The following is a 12,501-nucleotide window of genomic DNA, read 5'->3' on the forward strand; positions in this document are numbered from 1 at the left end:
AGCAGCAATAAAATTTTTTCTCAAAAAAAGTAAAAAAGCAATTCACAATGTGGAAGACAAAAATTCTTTTTGTAATTGTAAACACAGGGTAAAATACTAATAATTGTGAGATATTTTTCTATAAATGTTTCATACATCCTTAAATGAGTGAAACATATTCAATAACATCACTAATGATACTTTTTATTTGCATAATAATGATTTAAGAACACTTCCTCCTCCAATATTTTCCATGATGCTAGGATACTAAGCAGAAGTTAGGAAATTTTAAGAATAATTAGAGTAAATATAGTCAAAGAGTCCATTACAATTTTTATGATTTAGTAAAATCAAATTGTAATATGGCTTCACATTATGCATAGTCATCAACTCTAAATGATCATTTCCCCATAAATGTAATTACCTGTAAGAAAGGCAAATAAAACAAAGAAAATGAGGATGATTCCAAAAATAGATTTGGGGGAGCTTCTTAATGAGGCTAAATTGGGTTAGATTTCATTACAGTTTCTCAAATATTTGTTAGAATGATTCCCAGTTGTCATTTTTGAATGGGCTTGTTGTTAACTGATCCAGGCTTTTTCTTTCCCCCAACCCCAGCCTCTTCCATCACCTTCCAATATCCCATGTGCCACTGAGGCTACCTTTAAATGAGTAGTGCCTAGGAAAGACATTACTGCACATAGCTAACAATCAAAACCTCATCCTTTGATATTTCAAAGAAAAAGCCAAATCAAAGAAAAAATTGAGGTGGGGATTAGCCACTTAGTACATCAAAAACCTTACCTTGATCAGCCTGAGGTGCAGTGTCTTAGACCTTTCTCTTAGAAAGCTGGATATATGAATTCATGAGGGCTTCCATAGTTGTGCAGTTTTAGAAATTATATCTATGTTTAGCAAACTAAAGTATGACCAAGATACAAAGTGTAATGCTGAGGAAGTAGCTTATTAAATCATATGTGTGGAAAGGGAAATTGTAATCAGAACTATACTTTGATAATATGCAATCAGATAAATAAAGAAATAGACAGTGGATGATTTTGAGTGGCCTAAATAGGTAGTTTCTGTTGTGGCCTATGTCGCGACCCCCCTTGCCCGCAAGGAAGACGCGACTCAGGAATCTTCTTTCAGCAGTTTATTCAGGCCCTTGATATTCTTCTAATAATTCTTCTACTACTACCTCGGATGCCCCTCCCAGCCTTAATAAAGCACCGCGAACCCCAATGCAAAGCTGCCACGTGTACCCTTCTCACAGGGTGCTAGAAAATGACACGCCAACTTTCTCTGATAAGGAGCTGGGAACACGCCAACTCTCTTTGATATGGAGTTGTCCTTCACAGACCACAACGGAGCCAGCGCCATCATGTAATGGCGACCACAGTCCGCAGGAACGGCTCACCACAGGCCTACCCAAGTGTCAGTCAACCTGCTGACAGTAGACATCATGAAAACAGACTCAGCCCCCTGAAACCTGACCCCTTGCCTCATTTGAATAGCTTTTCCTCAATAAAAGGGGTCAGCGCATGCTCTTGCTCTCTCTTTCTGCAGACTCTTAAGGTCAGAGGAGCTGTCACAGCAACCCCAAAGAAAAAGGTATTTGTGTCTCTTGTGTGGTTATTTCATGCAGCCCAGTTAGCCCAGTTTAACTAGAGTGACCCCTGAGTCTTTTAGTCGTGAGAACAGAAACCCGGCAATTGGCGCCCAACGTGGGGCGAAAGGTCTTTAAGCTGCTGGGACAAAAGCGACAAATGCTGGCTCTTAAGTTGAAAGTTCTCTCCAGAAGTTAAGCATGCTTAGGATTGCAGAGTATTGTGGGCAGAATTATAGAAAGTAAGTGAATTAGACAAAAGGAAAATCTGTGATGTTAAAATTTTTAATACTGGGGTATAATTGTAGAGACTCTAAATAAATATAGTTATTAAGATGATTTTGATGGGCTATGTTGTTGAGTTGAGTCCTCTCCATGGAAAGCGTGCTTTTGTGGATTTTTTAAAATTGTTTTTATAAATCTTTATAAAAGATTTTTTGGGGGCTAGGATTGTTGTTCAGCGGTAGAGTGGTTACCTAGCATGGGCAGAACCTGAGTTCGATCCTCAGCATCACATAAAAAAAAAAGAGAGATTTTTTTGGCCTTTATGTTCTAGAAGTTTGCACTAGGAGAGTGAGAAAAAGGGAGAAAAAATGTGATGTTTACCTGGAGAAAAATAAGTTTCAATTTTCTATTGTTTTTGTCAATACTCAGAAAGTATGTATGGACCTTTTTACTACATGATTGTCCTCTGAATCAGATTGGCTGTAACTCAGCCACTGGGGACAAGAAACTTTAGCCTCTGCTGCTTACTGCTCACTATGGGGAAGCGGCTTACTATGGGGTCCTAGCCCCTGCAGCTGGCAGTGCTTTTAACCCTTGAATTATTTGACCTAAATGCCAAACACAGACTAATTTAAGATCTGATGGTAATGCTAGTGTTCGCTGGTAAAAAACCTTTGGAACACCCACGTGCCACAGAAAAAAGTACAGGATGTACACGAGCTGCAACCGCAGGTCGCAGAGACAGAACAAGCTGCTACTGCAGTAAGATCTTGGCCAGGTGGGGGAAAATGCAGACAAAATCAAACAAAATGCAATCGGCTAGGAAAACTTGGGGAACTTTTGCCCCGAAAATGGGCAGCAGACTCCATGTTGTTTGCATCACCATGGTAACCATGGGGTGCCTGGCTGGAAGAGCGGCTTCCTGGTCCCACCTCCCACACTTTTGCGGGCTTCCGATTGGTTCTTCCACAGTCACTCAGACAGGACTTCTAGTCCCACCTTCCAGCCACTAACCTGTACTACTGTGTTTCAGATTTCTACCGGAGCTGCTCAGAGCCTGTATTTTTAAAAATGCCTACCTGTAAATGCTAACGAAAGATATCTTTTTCAGACAAAATTTAATTCCACAGGTTTCTATGTTACAGTCCTAAATTTAAGTTAGTTCTAAGTTAAATAACCTGACTTTTCTCTATAATTGTGTTACTAAATAATGTTCTATTGATGAGAGATATCAAACATACTTCTTTATATTTTACTTTTAATTTTGGAGGTTATGAGGATGCATTTGCTTGCCACAGGAACAAAGCCAACAATGTTCCTATGATGACCAAAAAATCCTTATTCTCATTTCTGACTATAAAAAGTAAATATGTATGCACAAGGATTTTATTTCAGTTACATCAAGTGACGTCACATAGAAGAGTTCACTCCTTGTTAAAAATAAATTAAAATAGATCCAAATATTTTAAGACCACGTGGTTACATATAAAGTTAATACAATTATAATTTATGTTCTTATTCTTAATATATATTTTTTAGATATTTAGATAACCTATATTTGTTAATCTATAGAATAATTAGCACATGCCTAATTGATTAGTTAATATATATTTGCCTAATTGTTTTTCTTCAACAGAAAACCCATAATTTATGTTTTATATTTACATTTATCAGATACTCTGCCTTTTCAGTTACAGATATTTGAGATAAATGTGTTTAGTATAAATTTACTTTTAAGTAAAAATACAGTCTTCAAGTAGTTTCTAATTCTCAAAGTTACTGTTCAAACTCATAAGATAATATAATTATAATTATGTCTACAAAATATCTAAGGATTTTAACTATATTTTCATTGATATTTCTTATCAAAGTATAATAATTTGTTTATAAATTCTAAGGTTTTCAGAAATTTTTCCAAAGTATAACCAAAAAATTTTTCTAAAAGAAAAAGATGCTTCAACAACAACAACAACAACAAAAAACACACATGGATCCTAAAAAGAAGAAAAAAATCATCTTTGGGTAAAACAAGGTCTTTATATTCATTTTCCTAAGTAAAAAAGATTTTTATATTGTTATCTAAACAGATGATGTAAAAAGATAAAACAATTAAAAAAGAGATTTATATATACTAAACTGACTATAATTAATTTAAGGATATTTCAGGTTATTTTCCTATATTTAACTATACTAATGTGAGCTAAAATTTTGTCCATATTTTGACATGATAAACACCTATTAAAATGTGAGTTTATTTCTTTAAAGAAACATCCTTATTGCCTAATAATTCTTACTGTTTAAGATAAAGATTAATTTTGGTAAATAAATTCACATTGTTGATTAAACATTAAGTATATTGAACTACTAACTTAAATCCCGATTTTTACAATTGTCCTTAGAGACTAAAATTGATTCATTTTAAGACACTGAGATACTAATTTTTACATATTTTGTTTGTTAGATAATTATAAAATTTAAAAAAAAACATTTTATTAAGACTAATGTTCTCCAAATTAAAGTTATATATTAATTTTAAACAATAAAGATCACAAACTTAAAAAAAATTCATTGATATTATATAAGTTCTCTAACTAGATCTATTGTCCATAAAAAATACAGTTAGATTTATATATGGCTCCCTACACAAAAAATAACCTTTATCATATTTTTTAAAGGCAATTAAGAGATACCTATTTAAAGGATAATATTCTAAAATATAGAGATTTTGAGACCTTCTCTCAAAAAGATTAAAAATTCTTTCTAAATTGTTAAGATGGATCTACTAGTCTATATAAAAAAAATCAATAAAAGGTAAATCTATTCTTAGTCATTTAAATACTTATACTATTATCTATAACTTAAACTAATAATACTATGACTTATGCCAAGCCTTTACTCAATTTTATTAAATAAGGAAAAGGGGGAATACAGGATCCCAGAGAGACACTCGATTTTACAAAATTCTTTAAAAGTTTTTTCTTAAATTGTAATATTGAGAGTGTTAATGTTACTGAACATGATTCAGTAAATTAAATCAGATATCAAAGGAGAGTTTGGAGAGTTTAAACCAGTCATCATGATAATGACTGAGAAACCTGGCCCAGGAAGGTCAATTTCCAGCTACAGAGCTTATAGCCATGCAGCTTCACGAGCTTGTCAGGTAAATAAAAATTATAAAAAGACTTGTATGGACCCATTTTCCAGGTCCACCTTTAATGTGTCTTGCAGTGTGGACTGGAAAGTTTATCCATGAAACTAAATTAATTGTCCTGACTGTAATGGTCAGTTATACTTATATATTGATTCTATGGTAAACAGACTGTCTGGAAGTATCTTTTGAGAAAAAGACAGTGTTAAAATAATGGATTGCTCTGCATCCGTATGGATAGAAGCTATGGGCCAGATATGAGTAACACCAGTTAAGGACCAGTTCTGTATGAGGGATCTCTCTTCATTTGTCTCTCTCAGCTTTGTCACTATATTATAGTTTGTCTTTCTATGGCCTGTTTCCTTCCTTCTTGAACGCATTCCTACCAGCCCAGTGCTGAGAGCTGAGCCCTCCATGGAGAAGAAACCTGAGTTTGCTGATCCTAGGGTAAATGCTGGCATGGAGGCCATGGGGGCATTATCTATCTAGGAGACAGAGAGCCCTCTTAGGGACGATGCCATGCACAGTCCACATCACCCTGTTTGGTCCCGGAGAATGGCTGGTTAGCCAGTGACGGGTAAGATTCCTCAAGGGAGGGACAACCTAAGACAGGCACAGTCGCAGAGGGGGCCATCAGGAGAAAATTGGGGGCCAACAGAGGTGAGGCAAAGAACCTCACCCCCCCACTGGTGCAAAGGCCTAATTCTTCTCCCCTTCTGAGAGAGGTCTCCTGCCCCATGGCTGCTTTGCTCCCCACATCCAGCTCAGATCAGAACCCTAGTGACAGAGACTAGTCAACAGTGACTGCCTGCTCACCACAGCAGGAGACAAATGCAGCTACAGGAATGGGCCATGTCTGGATGCTTTTCTCTTTCTTGGTTCTCATCTTTTTCTATGCTTTTCCTTTTCCTTTCTTTTCTCATCAGGGTTATCCTTCGACAATAAATTTAATAAAAAAAAGAAAAAAACTGTTAGAAAAGCCTTCAGTTGCAACTAACAGCAACGAACATATGAAGTTTCCTCACAGTATGATTACACTAGGCAGAAGATGATTGGCTTATGGATATTATCTTGCTAATATAGATTGACAGGCACGCCCCACTCAAACCCTGTAATAGTTGTGTACATTCCAAAAAGAAACTAAGCTACTGGACATTGACTTGAGGTTTGTCACCAGTCAGTTATCACCAGCTCCCGTGACTGAGGTAGCCAAATAGCTGAGCAACAAATTGACCACACAGAAACTTATGCTAGACAGCAGATAAAAAACCCAAGCCAGCCAATTATGCTGGACTTTAGTGACTAAGACTACATTTACCTTTATGGATAATTGTTAAAAAAATTATTAAAATAGATTTTTCCAAGGATATTTGAATTACTGACAGACCTAATTAACTCCTTAAATATGAGAGTGAAGAGAAAAAATGATAAATATCCCGTAGCCTATAAAAATACAACTTATTGCCTCATTAATTATTGCCAGCTAATATTTCAGAACTATAATATGCTAAAGTTAATATTCAGGCTTTAAAACAGGTGTATGTCTATTAACCAGACCTAGACAAACTGCTGATCTCATAATCCCTAAAGTAACTACTTTAAATATTATTCCTTGCTTATTCAATTTTGGCATTTGTGGCTATGTCTTAAAACTTACATTATATAGATTTTCTTAATGTTTGACTTAAATTATATCCAGCTTCCTTCATGGTCAGATAAGTACTGATAAAAGGATGAGAACTAAATAATGATGTTCTAGAAGACAATGTAATAAATAATGTGAGTGAGCCCTTTGCTCTATGGTTTATGGAGAGGCCTAAATGCCATGGCAATAAAAATGTTTTAGGAAATATGAAGAATTATCATAGAACATGATGTTAATGAAAATATAATTTTTATTTGCATTGTCCTCAGCATGCATCAGTTATTTTGCACTGATGAATATTCATTCTCTCAATTTAGGTAACAATTTATAACTTGTTTTGTAAGAGAGACAGTCTCTTTATGCTGCCAAGCCTGACCCTGAACTCCTAAGCTCAAGTGATCCTCCTGCCTCCCCTCAGCCTGTCTACTAGCTGGGACTACAGGCACACACCCTTGTGGCTGACACTTGATTTCTCTCTGCAAAATCACATTTTTTCCCATAATCTCAGTCCATGTGCCTTAGATTCATCCTGTATTTAACCCTGTCCATGTCCCAAATTTGAGACTGAAGAAAGAGATTACAATTATTCATGTACAAAATTATTTAAAATATTTTACAAAATTACCTTCAGACTATGTGTATAAGGTATATAGGAAACACAAATAAATTTCTTGTTTTAACTTCCTTCCCATTCTCAAGGTATCCTATGATATACATGCAAATATTCCAAAATGCAAAAAGTATCAGGGATCTGAGTTCCAGCATTTCATATAAGAGAAACTCAACCTATGTTTAAATATAACACATACATTTATTTGAATATTTGAGTATGTTTACATAGTATACATTCTTAGTCACATTTCATCCATAATTTGTATAAAGTAAGATAATTATTCTGAGAATATCAGTAAGGAATGCATTTCTTTTTCCATGATGCTTCTCCCACACAGAATATACTACTGCTTCCTTTGGTGGATTATTGAGGAGATGTTGCAGGACATTTGTAGTAATTCCAAATAAGCCCCAATATTAGTATGTATCAAGAAGGGATGACTGAACATTAGAAAAAAACGTTTAGACATATGGATGCTTATCACTGTGATTTTATAAATTACAAATAGGGAGAAGAGGAAAAGGCAACCTGCATACAACACTCAGTAAAAGTACTGAGATTGAAAAATACCGAATAAGTATATCTCACACCATGTTACGTTCTGAGAACACAAGCAAAATGAACAAACAGGCACAGTTCCTGCCCTCACAGTTTTAGATCCAAGTAAATCCATTACTGGCAGCTTTGAAGGGACACACAGCAAGAAACATGCCCTCAAATCAACTCTTGATAAGGCTCATAGTTGGATGTTATTAATGATGCATTTTTGTCTATTTTTGCTCATTATTCTTTCAAAGCATTAAGCTAAGCTGCTTCTACTTTGCTTAAGGAAAATATACATTTTCAAATTGAAAACAGCTAAATTAGTAATTATATAAATATAGCTTTTTTTCCCTTCTTCATACTGATGAGTTTTACATCCTATGGCATCCCATTAGTTATTTGATCTCTAAGGTCCAATTGAAGAATATAGACAATAAAACAGCAATTGCATTATATTGTAATATTGTGAATGGAAGGGGCCCAATGAGCAAGTAAACGTGTCATTTAATTAATACTTGGGTGAAGAAGAAGAAGGTTCCCAAGGCATAAAAAATGAGAGGTAAAGGGAGCAGGGTAGGTCTGGAAGAAAGATGCAAGAAAGTTTAGTTAATTCAGTTGTTGTTCATTATAGAGAGAATTATGAAATTTTATAGTATTATTAGTAGTTTTATGTTATATTATTTTTATATTCTTAAATCAAATACAGTTTATAACCATATGTAATTTAATCCTTATTTTTTAAAAAAACTTGTAAGGTGACTAACATTATCATTGTTTTATGACATGTACAAAAGTTGTTCAAGGGCACCAAACTATGATAGCCTTGAGTTTTAAACAACTAATAACACATGAACTTTTATGACTTGTCCGTGCCAAAGATTTAATTGCTCTACCATATCTAGATTTTATTTTTTATGTCATAGTACAAAATTCAAATGGGCACACTGTTGGCTACCTAGACCACATTTTTGCAGGGACTCTGTATCAGTCATGCATAGATACATAACTGATTTCTAGCCTAAAACATGCATGCAAATATTCAGTTACATCTTATTTTCCTTCCTAAAGACTGGAGTTAGGATGTAATGGCAAGGGTAGAACCAGCCATCTTGAACCAATAAGATGGAAATCACATTTTGAGAAAGGCTGAAAACAAAATATGTGAAAATTCAGTCCTCAAGAATTTCAAGTTAATATACCAATCCTGAACAAACTGCCCACATGTTTCTGTCTGTTTCAGTTGCATTTATTTATTTATTTATACTTTATATTCCACATGGTGTAACTCTTTAATAAAGCAGCCTGTATAATATGACTAAAATAACACTGTTCATACCCTTCTTTACAGATAATAGCACTTCTAATTGTGAATCTTATGATTTCTTCTATATCACGATGTTTATGATTTATGAAGATATTGTAATGCTACAGAAGAATAAACAAATCAATCTGCCCTCAGTCTCTCCATTCTGGATAGAGGATATGAAAAATAATCCCAGAAAGAACTTACACTCCCAATCCCCTACCTGCCTTCCTGCCCTGCCCTAAATGACCCTGCCACCAAAACTCCTCCCATGACTTGGATCTACCCACTGCCCCTCAAAAGGGCCTGCCAAAGTCACTAACTCCTTTCATGAGCTGGTTCTGCTATAAAACCCAGACCCTCCTTTGGCCTGCCGCCATTTTCCCCACAAAGACATACCCCTCAGATGCACAATAAAGCATCACTTATCCACAAGTTCTGCCTCCATTTTTTTTTGTATTCCCTTTCAGGTGCTTTCAGTAGATGTCATAATTTAAGAATGCATTAATAAGCATGTGATTAAAAACAATGACATTTTACTCCGTTAAATTTCACATGACTTGCACAGAAGAGATATGTCCACATATTAATGACATTTACAAGAGATATGTCCACATATCAAAACCTCCAATGGTCTAAAACTGATACACAAACAACAAAAATAACAGCAATTATAACAATAAATAAAAGCAAAAAACATTACTCAATGATGAATAAATTACACAGTGGAAACTTCACATAGTGAAAACCTTTCTCTAGGGCTGTTGCATCCCTTGGCATAAAAATGTGGCAAAATTTATCTAGTTGCTTCTCCGGAAATAAAAAACTACCCAACTAGAAGTACTAGGCAGAATGTGGGAGTAAAGAGAAAACCTACTCTAGATGAAGATTTATTATAATGAAGATATCTCCAGAACTAAAGTACTACTTAGTGTCATGATATAAAAATAATTCATCTTGGGCTGGGGTTGTGGCTCAGTGATAGAGCGCTTGCCTTGTATGTGTGAGGCCCTGGGTTTGATCCTCAGCACCACATAAGGATAAATAAAAATAAAGATAGTGTGGCCATCTACTACTAAAAAATATATTTAAAATAATAATTTATCTTTATTTTGATATTAAATATTTCAAAAAAAATTTTTTTCAGTGCTGGGGATTGAATCCAGGACCTTGTGCGTGCTCAGCAAGCTCTCTAACACTAAGCTGCTCCCCCTCAAACAATTATTTCTTTACAACATTCATTTTAATAGACTCCCACATTTTACCTATATATCATTAATTTTAATTTTTGTAATCATTAAGCAACTAAAAAAATTAGCATATATATATACTGTACATACAAAATTTCAAATAATTTTCCTCATGTAAGATAAGAAAACCCTAAGTGATTTAAGTAATTTCATTATATGGATATTAAGAATTATTAGTGACTTTAGAAAGAAAGTTATCACTTTTAGTGTTTCATATTATTCAATTAGATATTTACTGGATGAAGCATAAAGACAGTTTGTGAAAGATTTTAAAAAGCTGGTGCTGTGTAAAATTTAGATGGACACTTTATACTTACATATTAGATATCACAAAATATTTATTTTTCAATAAAAAATAAGGCAATAAAACACACCTGACGTACATTCCATAGTGATATTAACCACAAACTACTAACATAGTTACCATACCTATGTTATCCAAATCCACTGCACAGCAATTACACCAGAAATCTACAACTCCTGCAAAAGAGACATTATTCTACCTTGTATTTTGATAGCCACATATTTTTCTCTTGCTGAGGATCAGCATGACTCCATATGTACAATATAGCACTGCACAATGGATTACTCAATAATTGTCAAAGTGTGACTTCCAAAAGAGCAAATTAATTTTTTTTTTGTAATAAAGCAAAATGCCAGGTGTTGCCTTGCACTGTCAGGAGATCTGCCCTTGCTTTCCACCTGACTGCACAAGAAAACATCTTGTAGATGAGGCAGAGACACGGATAGGCAATGGCAGTTTTCTCAACAGTGTTTCTGCCTTGAAGAATGTCAAAAGATTAGGGCACCTTTATGTCAGTGATTGGAAAGAAAATTCTTGTTTGACAAAATACAGTATGCTGTCCAAATTCTTGTAATTTGACTGTTTACAACATATGGGAAAATGTGAGACATGCAGTAAATATCAACACCAAATAATATATGTGCTCTCCGTTTTGTCTGTAAGACTAAAGGAATGATTTTACTTTACTTCTGTAAGAGGCCTACTGTATTTTATGGTGAATACATGTTTGCTTATTTTTAGCCAACTATTAATAAAATACTTTAAAAACTATAATTAAAAAGGCTTATCAGGTGAAGATAAGGCATAGTAATGTAGATATCAAAATCAAAACTTGGTTAAACATTGCAGACTACATATGCTGAATGGCTCTATGTAGATCATTCTAAAATGATAAAGAAAAAAGCATAATGTAACATTTTGATAAATAATAAATGGGCATGAGTTTAATGAGATTTATTTTTATTATATTTCTACTATCTTCTGTCCTCTGTATAGCTAATATATATGCTTTTAAAGAATTTATGAACATATTTTGGTTTTGCTTATATCTTTACATAACTCACTATAAAACCTATATTACAAAGTAGTAGTATGTAAAGGTCACTGAAGCACTAAATTTTAGCTTCCTTGCCTTGCAGACATCTGAACAGATGTTGTACTTACTACTCCCAAAACACCCCAATGGTAATGATAATCTTGCATGGAAAATTCAAATTTCCAAAAATCAGAAAATACTATATCCAATTAAAGGGGCAGTAATGACTGGGTGGAGCTGCAATAAAAGCTCATTCTTTAAAAATATATGACATGTATATGGTAGGAGTTTTATCAAAGACAAAATTATTCAATGAACAAATTATTTAAATATCATTGATACTAATATTAGGATAAATGTGAATCAAGATACATTTTTACCTTCATAATATACAGACAGTAAAATATAATAGAGACAGTTAAGCTTTTGGTGCAAGAAGTGACTACCATATACAATAACACTCAGTTAGTTATTTACAAATTTCTGATAGGCAATTTGATTGCGCAGGTTCAAAACTCAGAATTATGTCCTTTCTATTTCATGCACTTATTTTTTTATTCACTCATTCAATTTATTCATTCATTCATAATTCCATATTTTCTCAAATTTAGTCATATGAAAATCATGAGATGGGTACCAATATATATGTATGTTCATCTCTATTATAAAATTATGACATGAAAAATGAATATTTACTACGATTAAAATATGAAATACAAAATTTGAAAAAAAAAACTTAAAAAGAAATGTATGCTTAAAGAAAAATAAAGGGTTAATAACACATACAGGAAGAAATGCTCAATTTAGCAGAGATGCCAAATGCTAAATTTAGACCAAAAGAGGATTCAC

At 33.9% G+C, this 12,501-nt stretch overlaps 1 long non-coding RNA gene across 5 annotated transcripts in view; it reads left to right on the plus strand.

Moving 5' to 3' along the window:
* LOC120887689 (uncharacterized) overlaps window positions 1-12,501 on the plus strand; it is a 43,192-nt gene that overhangs the window by 13,011 nt on the left and 17,680 nt on the right. The window lies entirely within an intron of this gene.

This window comes from Ictidomys tridecemlineatus, chromosome 10, assembly GCF_052094955.1.
Source record: "Ictidomys tridecemlineatus isolate mIctTri1 chromosome 10, mIctTri1.hap1, whole genome shotgun sequence".
Taxonomy (NCBI): domain Eukaryota; kingdom Metazoa; phylum Chordata; class Mammalia; order Rodentia; family Sciuridae; genus Ictidomys; species Ictidomys tridecemlineatus.